The following is a 10,242-nucleotide window of genomic DNA, read 5'->3' on the forward strand; positions in this document are numbered from 1 at the left end:
TCCTCATCTCCATCGGTAGCTCATACAGCTTGTTGCCATAATACTCCACCGTCTTTTGAATCTCCCGCAGGTTGACATTTTCGGAAGAGTCTGGCTCGATCTTGTGGTAACTTAGATAAGTTACTCCTGCCTTGTTTTTTGGTTCCATCAATCGTGCGACTGATGGGCCTCGTCTCTGGTTCGTTCAATCGCCGTTCTGGTCACGGCGAGTCCCATGAGGTTCTCATGGTAGAATTGAATACTCGTGATGATATCACGAATAATCTCGACATCTTCTCCTCGTCGTAAATTGGTAACGAGGGCTCGATTGTTCCAGTTGAGTCCGTCAAGTAGACGGGTAATTTCACTCTCCACATGTTGTAGAGAATTCCTGTATGGTACACATCTCGGACACTCGTCCGGATTCATAATTTTCAGTGGAGTCTCCTCCCACATAGGTTGTAATACCCCGTTTCCCCGAGCTAAATTTAGAATTTATTTTCGAACTTAGATTTAAGATGATTCACGCCGGATTGAGAAAAAGAATTTATTTTTAATTCCAACAAAAATGATTTACAAAAACATTTGTAAATTTAGTTATTGAATTTATATGCATTGCATATTTATTTAATTTAGCATTCAAGTATTTTCACGAGCTATTTATTTAGCGAACCCTGAAGTATTATTACAGTCCCGGTATTTTATGTTCCTAATAGCCACCCTATATCATGATTATTTTTTTTCATACATGTCACAATTAAATCCTCTCATATCTTATCAAATCATCTTATATCTTATCAAATTCTTTTGCTTTAGTTGTCCACTCTCTTTTGTTTCCACTTTCTTTTGTTTTTATGCTGTCAAAATTCCACTTAGCAAATCAGCCAAATCTTTCACACAAACCTCTCACCGTGGAGCTTTTCCCTTCTTCAATTAGCTTTTCAACAACAAGCTCATCATTTTTCTTCTTTCACGGAAGGTTTCTGCTTCTGTATTTTTACAGAAAGCCTGCATTGATTTCATCTATGATAATCCAAGCAGACACAACCCACACATAACAACTCTAATCAACAGGCAATAGCTTCATCTGAAATCCTCTCTCATCCGTAAATTGGAGAAAACCAGTCTGCTTTCACGGAGGTAATCGATAATCCAGCATCATATATACACTAAGAGTCATCCCTCATACCAGAGACACATGAACTTTTATGTACTGACCATATGACAAAATTTTACTTCAAGTATAATCTTTACATACATATACACAAAAGAAATTTTCAGCACTTGAGCTATCAAAGTATTTTTCTTTCATAAAATGCTTTTGTGTGTGATGGTGTGTGTGTGTGTGAAGTTCGAGAGGCTGCTGCTGGGGTCGAGAGATCGGCGAGAGTGGAAGAGGGAGGCCAGGGCGCGGCAGCCTTGCTGTTGCTGTCGTCCGGCCACGGACGAGGGAGAGTTCATGTGGCTGGTCGGAGCTGGTCTGGGTGGAGGTTAGGGCTCCGGCGGGCGGCTCCGGCTGCTGCTCGTCGGCGGGAGTCATAGAGAGAATTCCGAGGGAGATAAGAGGGCGGCGATGGTGGCGGCATGAAGCTGCTGCCGTCGGCCAAAGTTCAGCAGAGGGAGGTAGAGCTCGGCGGCCTTGGCTGCTGTCGCTCGACCACTGTCAGAGAGAGAGCTGGTGGCGGCGGCTCGTCGCTGCTACGTCTCCGGCGAGTCTCCACGGCGGCGGGTCAGTTTGATGAGTGAGGATGAGGGAGAAGGGGGTTTGGCGTGAAGCGAGAGATGAGGGAAGAGGGAGAGAAGTTGAGGAGAGGCGGAGTCAGCCGCCAGCGTCCGGCGGCAGCACTGCCGTCCGGCGCGAGGTGGCAGGGAGCCGAGAGAGGGAGAGGAAGGCGCAGCTGCTATGTGTGTGTGAGTGTTGTGCGGCTGAGGGAGATAAGAGGGTGGAGTCAGTGGGCTAGGGTGAGGGTTGGGCTTTGGGGTAGGGCTTTGTTAGAGAGTGGGCCGATTTTAATTAGTAGTGGGCTCGAGTCATGGGCCGAGATTTTATTTATTTTTGTTTCAGATGGGCTTTTAATTTTTAAATCTGTTGGGCCTTTATTAATTTATTTAATTGGATTTATGCAGATTTTTATTTAAAGGAGATACACTATTTTAATTAATTAGACTATTAAGTTTGATTAATTATTTTTAATTTGCATAATAATATTATATTATTATTATGTGCATATTTTAAGTAAATTACTTATTATATGCTAAGCATGACATGAAATTGCATTATATTTTGCAATAAAAGTATTTATGATTTAATTGGTTTTATTTATAATTCCAATTATTAAAGGAAGATGAGTAAGAATATTGTTGGTGTTCTTAACTCAAGAGAAATGTTTTCAATTATTTATTTATTAAATTTTGAAAACCCGGCTAAGTGAATCATAGAATGTTAAGCACTACACCATGACTTAAGATTAGATTTAAGGAGACCTATTGAAAATAGAATTTCTTGTAGGCTTTGTGACCAGGGGGATTAGCGCTGCTTTCCCAAGACAGGTTTATATGTGATTATGAACTTCAGGCTTTGCCTAACCAGGTGGGCATTACTTTCCAAATGTACAAAGTATGATTGAGTTATTAAGCTCTAAATGTTTCAATGAAATGCAAATTGTTTATTTAATGTAATGAAAACTGTTTATCCAATAAAATGTTTATGTGCACTCTGCTCTGTTTAAGGCTCGCGCAGTTAATCAATTGAGGTTCTCTTATGACCTAATACGTTGTTTGAGAATTGTGTACACTTGTTAGTTGACTCGGTGGGTTGATCTCCATCGGGCTCTAACCAGAGGCGTTATAAGGGTGCTCGGCTGGATGTGTTCCGGAGCATGAGAAATATCAGGCCTGCCTGGGTAGCGTCCCGAGGTCAAAGTAAACTTGTCTGGGTTACGCCCTCAGTTCAAGTAAGCGGGAGACAGAGATCCGTCGGTGGCTAAAAGGTCCGGGATCACAGCGAGTAACAGAAAGGGAGTGTGACATGTGCGCACAAATGAAAGAAAATGTTTTAACATGCTTAGAAGTACTTCTTTCAATTTAAAACCTTCTAAGTCATGTCAAGTATGATTGGATAAACTGTCTTTAAGAAAATAATGAAATGTTTATGAAAATGCATGCCCACTAAGTACATTAGTACTTAGCCCAAAAATACTTTCAAATGTTTTCAGGTTGGCTGGCCGGTGCTGACGGGACGGAGCTGAGGCTAGCGATAAATTCCTATGTTAGACTTCCGCTGTAGCAATTACTCATATCAGTCTTTTGTTTTTCCAACTTAAGATCTTCATGTTAAATTTCAAATGATATACCTGACCGAGCTTAGACTCTTCACTACTAAATTTATGCCAATGAATGTCGGTTGTCAGAAGCATGAAACAAAACTTGTGATCCAAAGGGGCATAGCCCGACTTTCTATCCTATTTCGGGTTTTTACAAGGTTGTTCCTTGTTTATTTCTATGAATTAGTTGCACCTCGATTATATTTATTCATTCAAGAATTGGGGTGTGACAGAATGGTATCAGAGCATGAGTTTCCTTTCATGTTTCTGATAACCATAAGCTTTTCAATGTCGAGTCTAGAATAGTATCTCTAGACTTCTAAGAATATCAGTAGCCCTCAGCTCACCGTCACACTGCCGCAACCAAGGTACGATAATAGTTTCAAAATATACATATATGTATTTCAGATGTTATGAATGTTTCCAAGAAAAGAAAAAGTGTGCGCTTTCAATGAATGATGCTATGTGAATTGCTTACCGCTTTCCATATGCTATAAGTTATGAATTGTTAATCACTTTCATATTGTTATTTTGGGTCTCCGACCCATGTAACCAGTAATTATCGTGTTTGGGACAACCCGAGCCCTTAACGATAAGATGAGTAAGTATCGTGTTTGGGACAACCCGAGCCCTTAACGATAAGATAAGTAAGTATCGTGTTTGGGACTACCCGAGCCCTTAACGATAAGATGAGTTAAAGTCGTGTTTAGGACTATTGAGCCTTTCACGAATACCAGATGTATGGTCGAGTTAGATTCTTTGAATCTTTCCGGCAATAGAAAAGTTTCATGTGGCATTTAATGTCAACATGTTTCAAGTTTCAAAGAGAATGAACGAATGAGAAAGCTTTATGTTGTCGTTTTAGGCTAGCTGCCTATACGATTAGAATGGTGGATCCTCTTACAAACTGTTTGAATACCACCCAAGAATGCTTTGAGAATGTTAATCGTGATAGCACCGCTTGATCGATTTAAGTAAAGACTGGTAAGATAGAAATGTTTAACATAGAGATGTTACAACATAGAGGCACTGCCTTAAGACTAAGGATTCACTTGAGCTATTTCAATAGCGGTGAGATTAAGTTTTTCACATAAGAACTTATGTTGCTTATGATTATGATGTTAGTCGTGATAGCTTGGCTAGAACGACATAGAATGGACTTTCATAGTATCAGTAACTTATGATGAAGTACTTATTAGTAAGTGTTTTAAGTTAGAAGTTTGACCAGAGCCTTACACGAATTAGAAATTGACATGATTGGGGGCGAAACTTCCATTTGACTGAGTGATTTGTTTTGTTGGGTCTGGCCAGCCCACATGACTAAGATCTTGGTGATTGTCAATTAAGATTTTTGATCTTGAGGTAGAGCATCATCACAATATATAGACTCGCACTATATAGTTGTCACAATAGAATATCCTTTATTACGATAAGTATAGTAGCAATTAGAATTACTCAGTTTATCATTAGTTTTCAACCAGCTGTTAATATGTGGTCCACATGGTGGACAATAATAAGAAATGCGTAAAGGAGTTCGTGAATGAATCGCGTCATGAGATATTTAATTCCCCTAGTGAACCAGGGAGATATTACGAAGGAACAAGCAATGAACGAGACCTTCACCACCGAGTCACTACAACAAATGGAGAAGATGCGTCTCGCTGCAAGAACGAATGAAACGAAAGGATTCACTGAAGCAAAGGATAACGCACTTATGGTTGGTGAAAGATTGTGTGTGCCACACAAAGAAGAATTAAAGAACGAGATTATGAGCGAGGCTCATGATACTCCTTACACTGCACATCCAGGCAGTACAAAGATGCACCAGGATTTAAAGAAAATTTTCTGGTGGAAAGTAATAAAAAGAGATATAACGTCATAGTGGACCGATTATCAAAGTCAGCGCACTTTCTGCCAATTCAAATGACATTTGGATTGGAGAAACTTGCAAAGTTATATGTCAAAGAGATAGTACGCCTCCACGGTGTACCTGTATCTATCACGTCAGATCGTGACACTAGATTCACCTCACGTTTCTGGAAAAGTTTACAAGAAGCAATGGGCACTCAGCTGAATTTCAGCACAACGTACCATCCTCAGACTAACGGACAGTCAGAAAGAACGATTCAGATTCTAAAATTTTTGTTGCGAACGATTGTCGCAGACAAAGGTAGAAGTTAGGAGGATTTGTTACCTCTCGTAGAATTTGCTTATAACAATAGTTATCAAGCAACATTTGGAATAATCCAGATGAGGCCTTGTATGGCTGAAAATATAGTTCATCACTTTACTAAGATGAAGTGGGTGAAAGAAAGCTGTTAGGTCCTGAACTGGTCCAACAGATGGTTGAGAAGGTCGACCACATCAAGCAAAGAATCAAAGAAGCTCAAGATAGGCAAAAGTCTTACGCCGATAAACGCCGATCGGAGTTAGAATTCAATGTTGAAGATCGAGTTTTCCTCAAAGTTTCTCCCTCAAAGGGAGTTATACGTTTCAGAAAAAAAGGGGCAAGTTACGACCCCGTTATATAGGACTTTTTGAGATCCTAGATAAGATAGGCCCTGTAGCCTATAGGTTGGCATTGCCACCCAGTATTGGAGACGTGCACAATGTGTTTCATGTCTCTCAGTTAAGAAAGTATGTGTTTAATCCAAAGCATTTGATTAAGCCAGATAAAGTAGTCCTAGTCAGGACTTAAGTTATGAAGAAAAACCAGTCCAGATACTTGATCGCAAGGTTCAAGTTTTATGAGACAATAATTTTGTTCTCATCATGAAGTGGAATCATCACAGGATGGAAAATGTCACAAAAGAGATGAATGAAATGAAAGACTAGTATACCCAGCTAGATTATCAAGGTATGTAATTTCGAGGACGAAATTTTTTTAAGGAGGGAGGGATGTAATACCCCGTTTCCCCGAGCTAAATTTAGAATTTATTTTCGAACTTAGATTTAAGATGATTCACGCCGGATTGAGAAAAAGAATTTATTTTTAATTCCAACAAAAATGATTTACAAAAACATTTGTAAATTTAGTTATTGAATTTATATGCATTGCATATTTATTTAATTTAGCATTCAAGTATTTTCACGAGCTATTTATTTAGCGAACCCTGAAGTATTATTACAGTCCCGGTATTTTATGTTCCTAATAGCCACCCTATATCATGATTATTTTTTTTCATACATGTCACAATTAAATCCTCTCATATCTTATCAAATCATCTTATATCTTATCAAATTCTTTTGCTTTAGTTGTCCACTCTCTTTTGTTTCCACTTTCTTTTGTTTTTATGCTGTCAAAATTCCACTTAGCAAATCAGCCAAATCTTTCACACAAACCTCTCACCGTGGAGCTTTTCCCTTCTTCAATTAGCTTTTCAACAACAAGCTCATCATTTTTCTTCTTTCACGGAAGGTTTCTGCTTCTGTATTTTTACAGAAAGCCTGCATTGATTTCATCTATGATAATCCAAGCAGACACAACCCACACATAACAACTCTAATCAACAGGCAATAGCTTCATCTGAAATCCTCTCTCATCCGTAAATTGGAGAAAACCAGTCTGCTTTCACGGAGGTAATCGATAATCCAGCATCATATATACACTAAGAGTCATCCCTCATACCAGAGACACATGAACTTTTATGTACTGACCATATGACAAAATTTTACTTCAAGTATAATCTTTACATACATATACACAAAAGAAATTTTCAGCACTTGAGCTATCAAAGTATTTTTCTTTCATAAGATGCTTTTGTGTGTGATGGTGTGTGTGTGTGTGAAGTTCGAGAGGCTGCTGCTGGGGGTCGAGAGATCGGCGAGAGTGGAAGAGGGAGGCCAGGGCGCGGCAGCCTTGCTGTTGCTGTCGTCCGGCCACGGACGAGGGAGAGTTCATGTGGCTGGTCGGAGCTGGTCTGGGTGGAGGTTAGGGCTCCGGCGGGCGGCTCCGGCTGCTGCTCGTCGGCGGGAGTCATAGAGAGAATTCCGAGGGAGATAAGAGGGCGGCGATGGTGGCGGCATGAAGCTGCTGCCGTCGGCCAAAGTTCAGCGGAGGGAGGTAGAGCTCGGCGGCCTTGGCTGCTGTCGCTCGACCACTGTCAGAGAGAGAGCTGGTGGCGGCGGCTCGTCGCTGCTACGTCTCCGGCGAGTCTCCACGGCGGCGGGTCAGTTTGATGAGTGAGGATGAGGGAGAAGGGGGTTTGGCGTGAAGCGAGAGATGAGGGAAGAGGGAGAGAAGTTGAGGAGAGGCGGAGTCAGCCGCCAGCGTCCGGCGGCAGCACTGCCGTCCGGCGCGAGGTGGCAGGGAGCCGAGAGAGGGAGAGGAAGGCGCAGCTGCTATGTGTGTGTGAGTGTTGTGCGGCTGAGGGAGATAAGAGGGTGGAGTCAGTGGGCTAGGGTGAGGGTTGGGCTTTGGGGTAGGGCTTTGTTAGAGAGTGGGCCGATTTTAATTAGTAGTGGGCTCGAGTCATGGGCCGAGATTTTATTTATTTTTGTTTCAGATGGGCTTTTAATTTTTAAATCTGTTGGGCCTTTATTAATTTATTTAATTGGATTTATGCAGATTTTTATTTAAAGGAGATACACTATTTTAATTAATTAGACTATTAAGTTTGATTAATTATTTTTAATTTGCATAATAATATTATATTATTATTATGTGCATATTTTAAGTAAATTACTTATTATATGCTAAGCATGACATGAAATTGCATTATATTTTGCAATAAAAGTATTTATGATTTAATTGGTTTTATTTATAATTCCAATTATTAAAGGAAGATGAGTAAGAATATTGTTGGTGTTCTTAACTCAAGAGAAATGTTTTCAATTATTTATTTATTAAATTTTGAAAACCCGGCTAAGTGAATCATAGAATGTTAAGCACTACACCATGACTTAAGATTAGATTTAAGGAGACCTATTGAGAATAGAATTTCTTGTAGGCTTTGTGACCAGGGGGATTAGCGCTGCTTTCCCAAGACAGGTTTATATGTGATTATGATCTTCAGGCTTTGCCTAACCAGGTGGGCATTACTTTCCAAATGTACAAAGTATGATTGAGTTATTAAGCTCTAAATGTTTCAATGAAATGCAAATTGTTTATTTAATGTAATGAAAACTGTTTATCCAATAAAATGTTTATGTGCACTCTGCTCTGTTTAAGGCTCGCGCAGTTAATCAATTGAGGTTCTCTTATGACCTAATACGTTGTTTGAGAATTGTGTACACTTGTTAGTTGACTCGGTGGGTTGATCTCCATCGGGCTCTAACCAGAGGCGTTATAAGGGTGCTCGGCTGGATGTGTTCCGGAGCATGAGAAATATCAGGCCTGCCTGGGTAGCGTCCCGAGGTCAAAGTAAACTTGTCTGGGTTACGCCCTCAGTTCAAGTAAGCGGGAGACAGAGATCCGTCGGTGGCTAAAAGGTCCGGGATCACAGCGAGTAACAGAAAGGGAGTGTGACATGTGCGCACAAATGAAAGAAAATGTTTTAACATGCTTAGAAGTACTTCTTTCAATTTAAAACCTTCTAAGTCATGTCAAGTATGATTGGATAAACTGTCTTTAAGAAAATAATGAAATGTTTATGAAAATGCATGCCCACTAAGTACATTAGTACTTAGCCCAAAAATACTTTCAAATGTTTTCAGGTTGGCTGGCCGGTGCTGACGGGACGGAGCTGAGGCTAGCGATAAATTCCTATGTTAGACTTCCGCTGTAGCAATTACTCATATCAGTCTTTTGTTTTTCCAACTTAAGATCTTCATGTTAAATTTCAAATGATATACCTGACCGAGCTTAGACTCTTCACTACTAAATTTATGCCAATGAATGTCGGTTGTCAGAAGCATGAAACAAAACTTGTGATCCAAAGGGGCATAGCCCGACTTTCTATCCTATTTCGGGTTTTTACAAGGTTGTTCCTTGTTTATTTCTATGAATTAGTTGCACCTCGATTATATTTATTCATTCAAGAATTGGGGTGTGACATAGGTTAATTATAAAATAAATTAAAAATTAAATAATTCCTCTATAAAAACCCGCTCTGATACCATTTTCAACAGGGATCTTTTATACTGTTATTTGCTTGATAGTACGTGGCGTTGTCTCACAGTCCAGACCCAGATTACCAGGTAATCTATCGGGCACGAGGAAAGTTTCCAGCCGATATACCATTCAAGCCCAATTTTAATGCATATAATGAAGTAAAGAGAATTCTTGGAAATAGCAATGCAAAGGGTGGAAATAGCTAAAGGGCAAAATTGTCCAAAGTGGGTACATTTTGTATGTTTTAAAATAGGTGGGTACATTTTAGGTTTTATCTATGAAAAAGGGTATTTTCAACCATTAACCCTATATCTAATATCATAATAACAATGCATCAATAAAGTATATGTGAATATTCTACCACATAAAATATTAATATCACATAGACATTTCAATAAAATATAGGGCGAAGATAGGTTTCTCAATAAGAGAATTTATATGACCCGAGAAAAATAAAATCGCTTTCTATAATTCTCAAAACTAATTCTTATCTCATTTTTTTCGCCCACGTGCATAATTCCTCTAGCTACTATTAAAAACTCAATTTAAATACGAGCTAGGGCACAAATAGCTTCTCAAAATACGGGGTGTTACAAATAATTTTGCTAATAATCTGATATGATAAAGATGAGAGAACTATCAAACCCCGCAATTGGACTTGCATGGAGATTAGTTGTTGGGTAATAATATTTTTCTTTAAACTCGTACTTAAATATATTCCAAATGCTTTGTTTGTATGGAAGTCATCATTTTTTTTTTGTATTTGCGTGTAGCCAGCACTTAATATCACAAGTTTGCACATATTGTAATGCCATATGTTAGTGGTGATCGGCCGAGTAAGGGAGGGGTCAGTTGGTTATAGGCTACTCGTGTGTTTGATGTGGCGAA

At 39.5% G+C, this 10,242-nt stretch overlaps 2 long non-coding RNA genes across 2 annotated transcripts; both read left to right on the forward strand.

Moving 5' to 3' along the window:
• Nucleotides 1–751: 751 nt before the first annotated feature.
• Nucleotides 752–3,481, forward strand: LOC130988823 (uncharacterized). Its single transcript, XR_009090205.1, has 2 exons — nucleotides 752–1,119; nucleotides 3,195–3,481. It is a non-coding gene; the product is annotated as an uncharacterized LOC130988823 (long non-coding RNA).
• A 3,032-nt stretch (nucleotides 3,482–6,513) lies between these two features.
• Nucleotides 6,514–9,244, forward strand: LOC130988822 (uncharacterized). Its single transcript, XR_009090204.1, has 2 exons — nucleotides 6,514–6,881; nucleotides 8,958–9,244. It is a non-coding gene; the product is annotated as an uncharacterized LOC130988822 (long non-coding RNA).
• The last annotated feature ends 998 nt before the right edge of the window (nucleotides 9,245–10,242 follow it).

The sequence above is a fragment of the Salvia miltiorrhiza genome, chromosome 6, assembly GCF_028751815.1.
Source record: "Salvia miltiorrhiza cultivar Shanhuang (shh) chromosome 6, IMPLAD_Smil_shh, whole genome shotgun sequence".
NCBI classification, from domain to species: domain Eukaryota; kingdom Viridiplantae; phylum Streptophyta; class Magnoliopsida; order Lamiales; family Lamiaceae; genus Salvia; species Salvia miltiorrhiza.